The 17106-nt window shown below is 41.8% G+C and overlaps 1 protein-coding gene and 1 long non-coding RNA gene across 4 annotated transcripts in view; one reads left to right on the forward strand and one right to left on the reverse strand.

The window, feature by feature from the left end:
* The window catches only part of LOC112677361 (uncharacterized), a 21446-nt gene extending 4399 nt beyond the window's left edge, over positions 1-17047 (reverse strand). Inside the window, exons 1-3 of one of the 2 annotated variants that reach the window (XR_004819153.2) lie at positions 16928-17047; positions 16117-16230; positions 8320-8367 (exon numbers count right to left, since the gene is read on the reverse strand). This is a non-coding gene — a long non-coding RNA (uncharacterized LOC112677361). The other variant, XR_004819152.2, reaches the window with a different exon arrangement.
* The window catches only part of SETX (senataxin), an 80937-nt gene continuing 80681 nt past the window's right edge, over positions 16851-17106 (forward strand). For both annotated transcript variants that reach the window (XM_025475577.3, XM_025475580.3), the window contains exon 1: positions 16851-16990. The gene's annotated coding sequence lies outside the window, so the exon portion shown is untranslated. The remainder of the gene's footprint in view (positions 16991-17106) is intronic.

The raw sequence follows: 17106 nt of genomic DNA on the forward strand, positions 1-17106 counted from the left end.
ACCTGTGATCTCCATTCAGGTGTCTCACATCTCAAGTTTGACACGTTAGTTTCTTAGTCACTCACACGTACATCAAAGTGTGTCACCTGCCCAGGTTTTCTCATCTCCACCAGGGAAACCATATTCACTGATTTGAAGTCAGAAATCTAGGAACCATCCAGTGTTGCTGCTGCCCACCCTCTACAACCAGTCCCTTGGCAAACCCATCAACTGTGCCTCCAGTCAATCATCTGGAATCTGTCCATCTCCACCACCATCTGGCATGGTTTCAGACATCATCCTCTCTGAACTACACTGATCTTCCTGCTTCCACTTACTGGCCCTTCCCGGTGTCCTCCCACAGCTACAGATGTGGTTGTATCACACCACCCTGTTTAAAATCCATGATGTGAGTTCCCTATGGGTTACTCTGCACTGGGGGGAATGTCAAACTCTATGTCATAGTATCTTCAAAGGTCGGAGTCCCAAGGCTAAGATGAAGAGGTCTTCAGGGCTGCACTCTTCTGGAAGATCTAGGAGATTCTGCCTCCTGCTTCTTTGGCTTTGTTGGAACAATTCAGTTCCTTGTGGTTGCAGAGCAGTTTTTTTGCTGGATGTAAATTCAAGGTCATTCTGGAGGCCACTGCATTCCTTGGCTTGTGGTCTCCTTCCTTCATCTTCAAAGCCAGCAGAGAGATTGAATCCCTGTGTAGCATCCCTTTGACCCACTCTTCTGCTTCAGTCTTTAGCCATTAAGCTAAGTAGATTGGGCCCACCTGGATGATCTCTGCTTTAAGATTATCTGATTAGTAGCCTTAATTGCCAACTGCAAACCTTAAGTCCCTTTTGTCACTTAATGTAACATAGTCACAGACTCTGGGGATTATGATATGGCCATCTTTGAGGACTATGATTCTGTCTGTTACAGTCACAATTTATAATAACATGAAAAAGTATCACTTTCCTAGGAATGAATGTCCAAGTCCTCTGTGCAAAAGAACTATAAAATATTATTGGGAAAATTTTTTAAAGGCTGTTGGATCTCCTTAAGGTAGAATTTTGAAGCTTTTTTGTGCATTGAAACTACATGCTTTCAGACCAACCCCTGGATAAAAAAGAGCCACATTTTATATACGCGCAATTGCTCTGCTGTCTTAAACCTCAACAGCTTGCATGAGTAAATTTACTTTTAAGTGGAGAAGTACATTCTTTTAAAAAGCCTTATGAGTTTCTGTGATCTTGCAGTCCATCATGAGACTCTACATTGTTTTGGTACTTAAATCACGGAGTGAAAATCATCTTGAAAGTAGTATGTGATTCCAACAAAAGTATGACTATTGTGTTAAAGACTACTGTATTGATATAGTGAAATGTTGTAACAATGGGAAAGGTATTCCCTTCTTTGGAATTATGCTCCCCAAAGTCTTGATGATGTAGTATGGCTTACTGTGAGCTGGTTATGTTATCTGGACATTAGGTCATCATCTGAGTTTTGCAGCACTGTACACTTTAGTTTTCAGCACTGCACATTTCACATTTGCATGATTAAAAAATTGCTGTGTGTCAAAACCATGCTTCTGGAATGGCTGAAGCTTGATATGTCAGGTTATTTGAATATAATTAATGTTTTGAAGTAGTTGTGACCACAAAGCACCTTTCTAACATGAAGGGCTATGCATCATTTGAAATTACTCAAATAACATCTTCCTACAAATACTTCCAATATCATGATGCCCCTGTGAGAATAGGCAGAAAGAAAAAAAAATTTTTTAAAGAGATTGTTATAAACTAATCATTAAGTGAATTTCACTGCAGCTTATTTTTATGGGAAATCCTTTTAGATGCCAAAGGACAGCTGCAATAGGGAAAACAATTCAATGAAGATGCTTTGTTACATGTTTTGTAGCAGATGATGATCAACCACAGTATTCATGGGCTAGGGCTACCATAACAATATCACTTAAACAACAGAAATTTGTTGTTGGGAAGGCTACAATTCCAAGATGAGAATGCCAGGAGAGTTGGTTTCTGGTGAGCCTTCCCCTTGGTTGGCAGGTGGTACCTTCTCACTGTTGTCTTCTGTGGTCCTCTGTGTGCTCTCCTGGTGTCTCCCTCTTATAAGGACACCAATCCTATTGGTTTTAGGGACTCACCCTTATGACCACATTTAACCTTGATTATCTCCTTAAATGCTGTGTCTCCAAACACAGTGACATTGGAGATGAAGCTTCAACATATGAATTTGGGAAGGTAGAGGACACCATTCAGTCCATAACAACTACTAATGAATATCTTTGATACTTAGAGTTCTCTCATACAGAGAATTTTGCTAAAAACATTTTGCTCTTGCTTTTATTTTACAGTGCTTAGTATAAGTGATTCATCTAGCCAGGTTTACTATAAAAAGGACAAGCTGTATGTACATAATATATGTTAATAAGCCATAGAAGTAATATACCAAACTTTTAAAATTACCGTATTTTCTACTTAGGATTTAGGACTTCAGGGACACCTAGGTGGCTTGGTCAGTTAAGCATCTGGCTCTTGGTATTGGCTCAGTTCATATCTCAAGGTTGTGGGATCAAGCCCCACATCAGGCTCTGGGCTCAGTACAGAGTCTGGGATTCTCACTCTCCCTCCCTCTCTGCCCTTTTCCCCAAACCCATGCATGTGTTCTCTCTCTCTCTTTCTCTCTCAAATAAATCTATAAAAAAAAAAAGAAGGAAAAAAAAGATTTAGGACTTTTTAAAAATGAGTTAAATCCAGTAAAGGTTTTGATTTTTTTTTTTTGTAATAGGAGATGGTTTTTTTACAACTGAAATAACGTTTCAGATAAAGAAAGCATTGGTAAATACTGATATTTGACTTTTTTTTTTTTACCTTATATAATTTCTTTAAATAATACTTTATTTGGGGCATCTTTGCTTCAGGTCATGATCTCAGGATCTTGGGATCAACCCCCCACATGCGGCTCCCTGCTCAGCAGCGAGTTTGCTTCTCCCTGTCCCTCTGCCCCACTCCCTGCCCTGCCCCGCCCTGCCCCGCTCATGGTCTCTCTAGCACGCACTCTCTATCTCTCAATCTTTTTTTAAAAAATAAATAATACTTTTCTTTAAAAAGGTAATAATGCTGTAGTACCTGTCAGGCTCAGTGGAGTGTGTGACTCTTGATCTCGAGGTGAGTTTGAGCCCATGCTTGGTGGAGAAATTAATAAAAATAAAATCTTTTTAATTTTTTAATTTTATTTTTTAAGATTTTATTTATTTATTCATGAGAGACAAAGAGAGAGGCAAAGACACAGGCAGAGGGAGGAGAAGCAGGCTCCCAGCTGAGAGCCCCGATATGGGACTTGATCTCAGGATCATGCCCTGAGCCACCCAGGCGTCCCAAAAAAAAAAAAAAAAAAAAAACTTTTAAAGGTATATGCCTTAATATTAAATATGTCTAAATAAAACAAAACAATCATGTATATATACATATATACATATATATTACTGACGGAAATTTTAAAAGACAAATAGGGAGATACAGTATATTTAATGATTGACTCCATTGTAAAGATGATAGTTCTCCCCAAATTGACCTATAGACCCTATACAATAAAGTAAAAATATCAATAGGATTTGCTATGAAATTAAGCTAATTCTAAAACTTATATGGAAAGACAAAAAGTAGTGAGTACAATCTCGGAATGAGACAAGGTGGGAATATTTACATGCAAGTTTCAAGAGTTACTATAAATCTATAATATAGCACTGTTGCAAAGACAGACCAATGAAACAAACAGAAAAATACAACAACAGCACATCATAATTCTGGGCAATGATCTTTTCATAGCTGTCCCCCTAGTTAGGTGGTGATCGATAAATATTTCATGAGTGAATGAATTGATGGATGCAGAGATGAACTGACCATGAAGCTCCTAAATCTTCAAGCTCTGGGGGCCATCTTTTGCAAGGGCATTTTCTCAGGAGCTTAGAGATGTTCTCATCATGTATTCAGAAGGTTAAATTTTTTTTAAATTTTGTGGGTTTTATTTTCCCTCCCCAGGCTCAGTAATAAAGTCCCTGTGTGCTGCATCTATTCACTTGAGAGCATGTCTTTCATATGACCCATCAAAAGATTAATAAGCCTGCATTTCTCTTCTCTCAGACCAGTCATTGCCTCTGGAACATTGACTTCCTTCCTTGAAAATGCTGTTTTGTTGAGTGGTTTTCAGCTTGGGATCAAAGAACACCTTTCACCCTCAGGCTTGTCATAGTGGCACAGGCAGGTCCAGAAGGAATGTTCGTTCATCTCCTCTGGGGGCACCATTGTTTGCAAGCAGAGGAAGGAGGCTATGTAGCCTGATTTTGGGAACACTGATAAAACTGAAGAGAAGTCCAAGGTACCAGCAAGGGCTGTTCGAAGGCCTCTACTGGCTCCAAGCACTCTGGCTTTCTTGGAAGCCCTATGTCTCTCATGTTATATAAGATACCCACAGCCCACATTTGAGGATATTGGCATAAAATCCTGTGAGTGGAAATGAATTGCAGTTGATGGTTAGACATGTTTCTTTTTGTAAAAGCTTCAACATTTATTATAGTTTTAGATTTTTTATTCAGTAATTTCCTTCCAGAATTGCAATATTTTAATAACCGCTTGCAAATTCCAAAGTCCTGGACTCTGTGTTCATGGATCCAATGGTGAAGTGGCCCTGTTGCCAACTCTCACAGCATGGGAAGAGAAGCACAGGCAGACGTTTGGAGGGTATGAGGAGGGCCTAGGACCTGGGATGGAAGGGCATGGGACTGAAATTTAGCTCAGCTGTGACAGTAAATACCTCACTTTCTATTCTCCTAGGATCAAATTTTCTACCAAATACTGGGAAAAACTGTATTTGAAGTTGTTGCATTAGGAAGTAAAACATTTTTTTTAAAGATTTTATTTATTCATGAGAGACACACACAGAGAGAGGCAGAGACATAGGCAGAGGGAGAAGCAGGCTCCATGCAGGGAGCCCGATGTGGGACTCGATCCCAGGACTCCAGGACCACGCCCTGGGCCAAAGGCAGATGCTAAACCACTGAGCCACCCAGGGATCCCAAGTAAAACATTTTTATAAGCATTTCAAAAGCATGGTATTTATTTCAACTTTAACTGATTTAAATTTCTGTCACTTCTAGGGAAGGTGGCATTGGGAGGGTGGTGGACATTTTGGGGATGTGTTTTTAGGGGGGTTTCATATAGAAATAATACTTCTTGGGGTGCCTGGGTGAGCTGGTTAAGGATCCAACTCTTGATTTTCATTCAGGTCATGATTTCAGGGTTGTGAGATGGAGCCTGTGCTGGGCTCCTTGCTGGGTGTGGAGTGCTTAAGATTTTCTCTCTCTTTAAAAAAAAAAAAAAAGGAAAGAAATACAACTTTCGACTTTGGAAAGATGCTTCAGAATGTTTCAAAAACATGACAGAATTTGTAAGTTCCTGCTTTGTCTGAAGGGTGTTATTTCTAGTCTTTTGTGCTTTCTTTGGTTTTTCTGTATACAGAATCCCATCACCTGGGTTTAAAGATAGTTTTACTTCTTCCTGCCCGATATGGAAGCCTTTTATTACTTTTTCTGGTTCACTTGTTCTAGCTAGAACTTCCAGAAATATCAAATAGCAGTGGTGAATGCAGCCATCCTCATCGAGATCCTCATCTAAGTATAAGGAGAGCTCTTAGTCTTCCACCATTGAGTATGATGTCCACTAGGGGTTTTTCATACATGCCCTTCATCATGTTGAGGAAGTTCCCTTCTATTTCTGGTTTCCTGAGTGGTTTTTCTTTTTTTTTTTTAATCATGAAAGGAGGTCTGGTTTGTCAAAGATGATGTTATTTTCTGCATCAATTGAGATGATCCTATGTTTTCCCCCCCTCTATTCTATTAATGTACATTGGTTGATTTCTCCTGTGTTGAACAACCCCTGCATTCCATTTGGTCATGGTGAATAATCTTTGTCATGTATAACTGAGTTTGGTTTGCTGGTATTTTGTTGAGGATTTTTACGTGTTTCCTCATAAAGGACCCTGGCCTGTAGTCTTATTTTCGTGTGATGTCTTAATCTGGTTTTAGTATCAGGGTAATGCTGGCCTTATGGAATGACCTCCTGTTCTTCTGTTTTTTTTTGTTTTTTTTTTTTTTTTTTTTTAAGACTTTGAGAAATATTGGCATTAATTCTTCTTTAAATGGTTGGTGGAATTCACAAGTGAAACCATCTGTGCCTGGATTTTTCTTTCTTGGGAAGTTTTTTTTTTTAAAGATTTTATTTATTTATTCATGAGAGACACGGGGTGGGGGGGAGTGCGGCAGAGACACAGGTAGAGGGAGAAGCAGGCTCCATGCAGGGAGCCCAACGTGGGACTCCATCCAAGGTCTCCAGGATCACACCCCGGGCCGAAGGCGGTGCTAAACCGCAGAGCTACCCGGGCTGCCCCTTGGGAAGTTTTTAATCAGTGATTCAGGAGCGCCTGCGTGGCTCAGTGGTTTCGAGTTGGCCTTTTTTAAATAAAGTCTTAAAAAAAACAGTCACTGATTCAATCTCTGTAATGTTACAGGTCTTTTCAGACACTATTTTCTCTTGAGTCAGTCTTCATAGTTTGGTGGGGGGGAGGAGGATGGTTAGGAATTTGTGCATTGCACCAAGTTTATCTAATTTGTCGGCCTACAATTTCCTCAGGATTCTCTTGCACCCTTCTGACTTATGTAAGGCCAGTGTTAAATGTCCTCACTTTGTTTCTAATTTTAGTGATTTGGCTCTTACCTCTTTTTTGTCAGGCTAGCTAAATATTTGCCAATTTTGTTAACTTTTCCAAAGAACTGACTTCTGCTTTTGTTAATTTTTCTCTGTTTTTCATTTCTCCCCACTCTTACTTTTATTTCCTTCCTTTGCTAATCTTGGGTTCTCTTTGCTCTTCATTTAATAGATTTTTAAAGTGTAAAGTGATTTGAGTTTTTTTAATGAAAGTATCTACAGCTATAATTTCCCCTCTGAGAACTGGAAAAATGGAAATCTAGTCTCTTACTTCATTGCATACACAGTGGAAAAAATGTTAATATAAGACTTCTGGCAGAAAATATAAGACAAAATCCGTATAAATTCTTAGGACACAAAAAGCACGAACCATTAAGGAGGCAGTTGGTAAATTGGATTTTGATACAGGAAAGCTAGGTTCTTGTCTCAAGAGTCGAAGAATGAATCTCAAGGACAAAGAGAGTGAGTAAAGTGATAAATGTTTATTAGGCAAAGATACAGAGAAAGCTCTCAGAAGTGAGAGGGGTCCCAACAGGGTTGCCACTAAGGGCGGCTTTTTTGGCTGGCCATTTACTGAGAAACTAACCAGGGAGCCCACAGCCTTGAGATTTCTTTGTGCTGTCTTGTGTGATTGACATATGGCTGTTTGGGGGGTCTGGTGAGTTTCTGTGATTGCTTAGTAACCATCAAAGGGAGATACTCCCTAACATTCTGGAGCTAGGAAGCCAGGGTTTAAAAAAATTTTTTTCTCTGTTTTTGTTGCTTTATCTCTGTTTCCTTGGGATTGGTAGGAACCTGACTCTGGGCCTTTTGGTGTCCTTGGGATTTATGGGAGCCCAGAGATTTATAGGAGCGACTCTGGGCCTTTCCCTTATCTTTCCCTGCCTGGCCCCACCTGTCCCTAACTGAATTTCATCAGAATTTAAAACTTATACTCTGCTGATGATACTGCTGAAAATTAAAATGTAAGCCACAAGTTGAGAGAGGCAAATACATATAATCAAGTCCAGTTCTACATGTAAGGAGCTTAGAAGCCACTGCTCCATCCTAACAAGTAAAAAGCTGAACTGACTGAAAAATCAACTCTTCTGGGGTCTATAAGAGAGAGGAGGACACAGGCAACATGCTGCTTCAAAGATTAGAGAGACAAGCAGGCAAATAGGATAACAGCTTCCATGAGCAGACACCACAAATGGAAACCACCATGGGAGCAAATGCTGAGTAGGAAAACCTGCCCTGTGATTGAGGAATCCTTGGAGGCTTGGTGCAGACAACTTAGAATTACAAACTCCAGGAACATTGATTTGGAGAGGCGCCTTCACTGTTTTAGGAGATTGACCTCCAGGAGCTTAACCAGGTTTCCACAGTAAATATCAGAGGGAAAAAAACCCTTGTTTTTCCAGCAGGGAGAAGGGAAAAAATCATTTTGAGATACACTAGAGCACCCTGTTTTCATAAGACCTGCCCTCAGGAGAAACTAGCTAACCAGAGTCCAATCTGCCCGGGTGTTGTCAGAACCTAAATAACCTGGGGGGAAGGACAAGACCCAAATCCAATCAACTCCAGTACCTGGGGGTAGGGGAATGCCCAACTGCAGCCCACTCTGGCCATTCTCTCCTAAAGGGAAGAAAAAAATTATAAACACTTTTAAAGTTAACAGTCCAATGGTGGTTTAAAGTTAACAGTCCAATGGTGGAAGCTCACTAAAAGACTGAGATCTAGGGCAGCCCAGGTGGCTCAGCGGTTTAGCGCTGCCTTCAGCCCAGGGCATGATCCTGGAGACTTGGGATCGAGTCCCACGTCAGGCTCCCTGCATGGAGCCTCCTTCTCCCTCTGCCTGTGTCTCTGTCTCTCATGAATAAATAAATTAAAAATCTTAAAAGACTGAGGTCTAATCCTAAGACTAAAACACTTCCCCCCCCATCTCGCCATCACATTACAAAAGACCTATTTACAACTTTTGCTTTTACATGGTACATTATGCCCAACTATCAAGAACATTTTGAGGCATACCAAAGGGTAAAAACACAATTTGAAGAGACAGAGCAAGCATCAGAACTAGACATGGCCAGGATTTTAGACTTAACAGACTGGGAATTAAAAAAACAAAACAAAAAACCAACTATGATTGGGATACCTGGGTGGATCAGTCAGTTAAGCACCTGACTTTGGCTGAGGTCATGATCTCAGGGTTCTGGGATCAAGCCCCATTGAGCCCCCTGTCAAGTCCCGTGTTGGGCTCCGTGCTCGGCAGGGATCTGCTTGTCCCTCTCCCTCTGTTCCTCCCTTCCTCCCCCCCTCCCTCCCTTCCTCATGCTCTTTGTCCCTCAAGTAAATATAAAAATAAAACAACTATGATTAAAATGCTAAGCGTTCTAGTGGATAAAGTAGATAGCATGCAAGAACAGATGGGCAATGTAGTACAGAGTTGGGAATCCTAACAATTAAAAAGGCAGGCTAGAAATAAGCACTGTAACAGAAATGAAGAATGCTTTTGATGGGCTTTTTAGTAGTAAGCTGGACATGGCTAAGAAATGAATCTGAGGGATCCCTGGGTGGCGCAGCGGTTTGGCGCCTGCCTTTGGCCCAGGGCGCGGTCCTGGATATCCGGGATCGGGTCCCGCGTCGGGCTCCCGGTGCATGGAGCCTGCTTCTCCCTCTGCCTGTGTCTCTGCCTCTCTCTCTCTCTCTGTGACTATCATAAATAAATAAAATTAAAAAAAAAAAAGAAATGAATCTGAGCTTGAGGATATAGCAGTGAAGATTACCAAAACAAAAGCAAAAAACAAAACAGCAACAACAAAACTGAAAAGCAAAGAAAACAAAGATTGAAAAACAAACAGTATCCAAGGATTGTGGGACTACAAAGGTGTAACATACACATAATGGGAATACCAGAAAAAGAAAGAAAAGGGGGCAGCCCAGGTGGCTCAGCGGTTTAGCTCTGCCTTCAGCCCAGGGCATGTTCCTGGAGACCGGGGATCGAGTCTCACATTGGGCTCCCTGCATGAAGCCTGCTTCTCCCTTTGCCTGTGTCTCTGCCTCTGTCTCTGTGTGTCTCTCATGAATAAATAAATAAAATCTTAAAAAAAAAAAAAAAGAAAAAGGACAGCTGGGGGCTGTTTGCCAAAAAAAAAAGAAAGAAAGAAAAGAACAGAAAGAATATTTGAAATAATGGTGGGGAATTTCCCCTAGATTAATGTTAGATGCCAGATCACATCAGAAAGTTCAGAGAACACCAAGAGGATACATGCCAAAAAAAACTACAACTAGGCATATCATTTTTGAATCACAGAAAGTCAAAGATAAAAAAGGAATTCTTGAAAGAAGCCATAGGAAAGATTTAAGTAGTTATGTCCCACTCATAGCTTTCCCATTCAGATCAGGTACCATTATTTTTGACATTATACTGGAAATCCTTGTTAATGCATTAAGGCAAGAGAAGGAAATAAAAAGTATACAGACTGAGAAGGAAGAAATAAAACCATCTTTGTTCATGTATGACTTTATCATCTATCTATAAAATCCAAAAGAACTGACATAAAACTTGGGACTGGGCAGCCTGGATGGCTCAGCAGTTTGGTGCCGCCTGCAGCCCCGGGGTGTGATCCTGAAGACTGGGGATCGAGTCCCACATCGGGCTCCCTGCATGGAGCCTGCTTCCCCCTCTGCCTGTGTCTCTGCCTCTCTTTCTCTCTCTCTCTCTCTCTCTCTCTCTCTCAGTCTCTGTCTCTATGAATAAATAAATAAAATCTTAAGAAAAAAAACCCTTGGAACTAATAAGAGATTATAGCAGGATTGCAAGATTTAGGTCAATACACAAATGTCAGTTGCTTTCCTGTATGCCATCAACAAACAAGTGGAACTTGAAATTAAAAACACAATAGCACTTACATTAGCACTCCCAAAAGTGAAATGCTTTGGTATAAATCTAACAAATTATGTACAACATATATATGAGGAAAACCACAAAACTCTGATGAAAAATAACAAAGAAGTAAATAGATGGATAGGAAGACTCAATACTGTCAAGATGTTGGTTCTTCCCAACTTGATAGACTCAGTGCAGTCTTGGTCAAATTCCCAGCAAGTTTTCTGTGGCTATTGACAAACTGATTCTGAAGTTTATATGGAGAGGCAAAAGATGCAGAAGAGCCAACTCAATACTGCAGTAGAACAAAGAAGACTGATGCTACCCCAACTTCAAGACCTACTATAAAACTATAGTAATCAAGACAGCATCATATTGGTACAAGAATAGACAAGTAGGTCTATGGGACAAAATAGAGAGCTTAGGAATAGATCCCTGTAAGTGATCTGACCTGTCAACTGATCTTTGAAAGCAGCACAATGGAGCAAAGATAGTCTTTTCAGCAAGTGGCGCTGAACAATTGGACATTCAAAAAAAACGAAGGTGGACATAGACCATACACACTTCACAAAAATTAAATCAAAATGGATCATAGATCTAAACATAAAATGCAAAACTATAAACTCCTAGGAAATACCATAGGAGAAAATCTAGAGGGGATCCCTGGGTGGCTCAGTGGTTTAGTGCCTGCCTTCAGCCCAGGGCGTGATCCTGGAGACCCGGAATTGAGTCCTACCCACGTCAGGCTCCCTGCCTGAAGCTTGCTTCTCCCTCTGCCTGTGTCTCTGCTTCTCTCTTTCTCTGTGTCTCTCATGAATAAATAAATGAAATCTAAAAAAAAAAAACCTAGATGACCTTGGTTATGGTGATGACTTTCCAAATACAACACCAAAGGCATAATCCGTGAAAGAAATAATTGATACTCTGGATTTCATTAAAATTAGAACCTCTGCTCTGTGAAAGACAATGTGGAGTGAGAAGAGAAACCAGACTCAGGAAACATTGTTGCATAAGACAGCTGATCAAGAACTGTCATGCAAAATATACACAAACCTCTTCAAACTCAACAATGAGAAAAAAAAAACAAACAAACAGGAGTGTCTGGGTGGCTCAGTCTGCTGACCATACAACTCTTGGTTTTGGCTCAGGTCATGATGTCAGGGTGGTGGGATTGAGCCCCATATTTCAGGCTCTGAGATCAGCGGGGAGTCTGCTTGAGATTCTCCCTTTCCCTCTCCCTCTGTCCCTTCCCCTGCTCTCGCTCTCTCTCTTAAAAAAAAAAAACTGATGAATAAATGGGCAAAAGACTTGGACACTTCGCCAAAGAAGATATACAGGTTGCAATATTTGAAAAAATGCTCCATATCCTATTTCATTGAAGGCTTTCAAATTAAAACAACAATGAGATATGATTACACACCTGTTAGACTGCCCAAAATCTGGAACACTGACACCCCCAAATACTGGTGAGGATGTGGAGCAATGGGAAGTCTCATCTATTGCTGGTGGGAATACAAAATGGCACCATCACTTTGGAAGACAGTTTGATGGTTTCTTAGAAAACTAAACATACTCTTAGCATAGGATCCAGTGATTGTGCTATTTATCTAAATGAACTGAAAACTTATGTCCATACAAAACCTGGCACATAGATGTTTATAGCTACTTTATTCATAATCCCTTAAACTTGGAAGCAACCAAGAGGCCCTTCAGTAGGTGAATGGGTAAACTGTGGGTACGTCTGGAGAATGGAGTATTATTCAGTGCTAAAAAACAAAAAAGAGCTAGCAAGACATGAAAAGACATCTAGGACCCTTAAATATATATTCCTAAGTCAAAGAAGCCAATCTGAAAAGGCTACATACTGTGTGATTCCAGTTATATGACAAGGAAAACAAAGGGAAAACTATGGAGGCAGTAAAAAGATCAGTGGTTGCCAGGGGTGAGACCAGGGAGTGATGAACAGACAGGACACAGAGGATTTTTAGGGCAGTGAAAGCCTTCTATGATATAATGATAGATACCTTTCTATGCATTTGTTTAAGCTAGATAGATTGTACAGCACAAAGAGTGAACCCTGATATAAACCATGGACTCTGGGTGATAATGATGTATCAGCGTAGTTTCATCAGTTGTAACCAAGGTACTGCTCTAGTGAGGGATGCTGACAGTGGAGGAGGTTGTGCATATATAGGGTGGCAGTAAGCATATTGGAAATCTCTGTACTGTCAGTTTTGCTGTGAACTTAAAACTACTCTAAAAAAATTAAGTCCTTAAAAAAATGGCCAAAGGAACTCATGCAGACAATTCCCAAAGATATACTAATTCCCAATAAGCTATTCTACATTATTAGTTATCATTGAAAATACAAATGAGGTACACTTTTAACGCAATAGGTTGACTGAAGTTTAAAAGATTCACAATAAGGAGTTTTGACAAGATTGTGGAAGAAAATGGAAGTCTTGCATTGGCAGATAGGAATGTAAGATGGTAAAAATTACTTTGGAAGGTTTCTTGTAAATTGCCTTAACCTTAAGGGCATACCCTGTAATGTAACGTTTCCACTCTTGGTTATTTATCCAAGTTAAGTGAAAACATGTCCATCGAAAGACTTGTACAGTAAATTCATAACAGTTTTATTCATCATACCAGAAAACTTAAAATCACCCAATATCCATCAGTAGATGAATGAAAAAAATTGTGGTATATTCACTTAATATCATACTCCATAATAAAAATGAATGCTGATACATGCAGTGACATCTCTGATCCTCATACCCTTTATTTTGAACAAAAGAAGACTGACAAAATGTTACATAATGTATAATTCCATTAAAAAGAGTTCTAGTGTGCCTGGGCTGGCTCAGTCAGTCAGACACCTGATTCTTGAAATATATTTTTTTAAATTTTTATTTATTTATGATAGTCACACAGAGAGAGAGAGAGAGAGAGGCAGAGACACAGGCAGAGGGAGAAGCAGGCTCCATGCACCAGGAGCCCGATGTGGGACTCGATCCCGGGTCTCCAGGATCGCGCCCTGGGCCAAAGGCAGGCACCAAACCGCTGCGCCACCCAGGGATCCCCAGACACCTGATTCTTGATTTCAGCTCAGGTCATGATTTCAGGGTTGTGAATTTGATCCCTGTGTTGGCCTATGCGACTATGCACTCGGCGTGGAGCCTGCTTAAGATTCTTTCTCTCTCTCTCTCAAAAAAAAAAAAAAAAAAAAAAAAGTTCGGGCAGTCCGGGTGGCTCAGCGGTTTAGCGCCACCTTCAGCCCAGGGCCTGCCTGATCCTGGAGTCCCAGGATGGTGTCCCATGTCGGGCTCCCTGCATGGAGTCTGCTTCTCCCTCTGCCTGTGTCTCTGCCTCTTTTTCTCTGTGTGTCTCTCATGAATAAATAAAATGTTTAAAAAAAAGTTCTAGAATTAAATGAATCTGTGGTGATAAATAAGGTGATAGAAATCAGATCACCAGTTCTATTTGGTGAGTATAGAGAAGGGGATTACTGCAGAGTGTCCCAAGAGCACTTTCTGGACGAAAAAACATGTTTTATATCATGATTGGAGATGGGTACATGAAAGTGTGGAGTTGTTAAAAGTCCTCAAACACTTAGAATCTCTGTTTTATTGTGTATGATTTTATATAAATTACATAAACTTGACAAAATGACTATGAGGCAAAAGTAAGATAAATGACATTGAAATCAGTAGCGATTATAACAAAAATTCAACAATTTATTAAGAAATTCGTTTCTTCTTTTTTAAAGATTTTATTCATTTATTTGACAGAGCACACAAGCAAGGGGAGTGGCAGGCAGAAGGAGAGGGAGAAGCAGGCTTGCCGCTGAGCAGAGAGCCTGATGTGGGGCTCAATCTCAGGGATCATGCATGACCTGAGCCAAAGGTAGAAGCTTAACTGACTGAGCCACCCAGGTGACCCAAGAGATCTATTTCAAATAGAAATAATAACGGTTCTCAGGCTTGTTGATTATGCAAATAATAATGAGGAATGAGTCACATGATCAAACTGGAGAAAGTACTGAAAACTTTTTTAAAGATTTATAAATTTGAGAGAGAGAGAAAGAGAGTGAGCATGTGAGCAAGGCGAGGTGCAGAGGCAGAGGGAGAAAGAATCCCAAGCAGATTTCTCACTAATAATGGAGCCTGATATCACACCTGAGCCAAAACCAAGAGTTAGATGCCCAACCGATTACTCAGGCACCCCGAAAGTACTGAAATTTTAACATAACTGACACATAAAAGTCACAATATGTTGCTAAAAAATGAGAACATCTATCACAACCTTGTAATAATGTGTCATCAATTCTAAATATTTAGGCTCAGTCACTACATCAGAAACTATGTGCTCTGAAATCTTATAGGTCATATGTGAAAAAGAACTTGATAGTAATTTTAATTTGACAATCTTAAAAATTTCATGACATCAGATTGAATAATTTGAAATAAACTTTTATAACATTTTTATTAAGATTTTATCTTATGAGAGAGAGAGAGAGAAGCAGACTCCCCACTGAGCCAAGAGCATGAGCCAAGAGCTGGACACATGCCCAGGATCCCAAGATCATGACCTGAACTAAAGGCAGATCCTTAGCTCACTGAGCCACCCAGGTGCTCCTATTTTATTTTTTTAAGATTTATTATTTGAAAGAGACAGGGAGTGAGGGGAGGGGCAGAGGGAGAGGAAAGAGAATCCCCAGCAGACCCTGCTGAGCGCACAGGCAAGGGTTCTGCCTCACAATCCTAAAATTAAGACCTGAGCCAAAACCAAGTCTCATGCTTAACCAACTTAGCCACATAGGCACCCCTAAAATTTTCTTTTTAAGTAATCTGTACACCCAACACGGGGCTCAAACTCACAACCCAGAGATCGAGAGTTGTGCACCCTACTGACTGAGCCACCCAGGTGCCCAAATCTTTCCTAAACTCTGAATAAAATTCCATCAACCTTGATAGAGAAAAGACCGCATTCCCTTTGTGTTCTCTATTGAAACTGATCTTCAACCTTATTGTCCAGGTCACTGAAGTGTGTGAAGCCACAATACACAATTTTTGTCGATTTATGTTTGCAGTTTTTTTGTTAGGGTGGGGTTTATATTGGTGGATTGTCTCTTTACAAAATGCATAATTTGTGCTAGTCATTCCAAATATTAATTTCATTCCTAATTTTGTACTTATGTACTGAGACTGTTGGGGTCTTACAGCCCATAACCCCAACCCTCCAGTTGCGTACATCCTGGATCAGTGAGTCAGGGGACATGATGTGGAGGGTTAAAAAAAGAAAAGTTTCCAGAAAAAACGCACTCAGTGCTACTTCATAAAACTAAAAAAGCCAGCAAATACACCAATAGATCATTCACAGGTTGAAAGCAAACGCAGTCTGTGGACTCAGAGGCAGCATGAAAGTGACTTGGGTTGGGCATCACTTTCTGCCTCCATCAGCACTTCCCTAAAAATATAAAAAGCTGCGGGCACCTGGGTGGCTCAGTAGTTGAGGGTCTGCATTGGGCTCAGGTCGTGATCCTGAGGTCCCGGGATCGAGTCCCGCATTGGGCTCTCCGCGGGGAGCCGGCTTCTCCCTCCGCCTCTCTGTCATGGGTAAGTAAAATCGTTAAAGAAGTATCAAAAGCTGTACTAGTGACTGTTGGCACAAAGCCCAGTATGTTCACTAAGGTTTGACCCAACCTGCACTCGCGCGGTCCCCCCCCCATCTCCTGAGACGCTACTACACGGGCGCGTGTGGGGTGGCAGGTCCCCGCTCCGCAGACACGTGGCCGCGCACGACGCGCGGGCGGGAAGCGGCGCCGGCTCCCCCTGCGGGGCGGGGCGGGGGGGGGGGGCACGTGCGCAGAAGCGTCTAGAAACCCGGCGACCAACGGTCGCTCCGCCGTCAGTTCAGCGGCTCCAACGGACCGAGGGGGGAGGGGCGCCCCAGCCCCAGCCCCGCCCCTTCTGGAATGTTCTCCCGCCCGCGCCCCCGCCGTCCGCTCAGTCCCCGGGGACGGGTCCTGCGGTGAGGGTGAGGCCGTCGCTGGGCGCCAGTGCTCGCCAGCGCCCGCCCCCGTCAGTCGACCGGTCGGCAGCCGCCCTCCGAGCAGAGGCCGCTGGAGGCACCGCGCCGTCGGGGTCAGCGGTAGGCGGCGGCCTTCACCGGACTTCGTGTATCCTTTTTCTGTAACGCGAGGGGTCTCATCTACCCCCACCTCAAAGTAGGCGTGGATTGAATATTATATCTTAGGTATTTAGAAATCAAAAAGCGGAAAAAAATTCTCGATTCGGAACACACCGTGCGGAAGCACCTGAGGCGTCGAAAAGAGAAGAAAAGTCACGGAACGGAAAAGACAGGAGGGTACGCGCCGGAGTCGCCGCGGGGAGGCCACATCCGGGTGCGGCCCTTGCCCGGAGGAGGTCCTGGGCGGGGCCGCGCTCAGCGCTCCGCGGCCCACGCCCCTCCCGTCCCCCCTC

Source organism: Canis lupus, chromosome 9, assembly GCF_003254725.2.
Source record: "Canis lupus dingo isolate Sandy chromosome 9, ASM325472v2, whole genome shotgun sequence".
Lineage (NCBI taxonomy): Eukaryota > Metazoa > Chordata > Mammalia > Carnivora > Canidae > Canis > Canis lupus.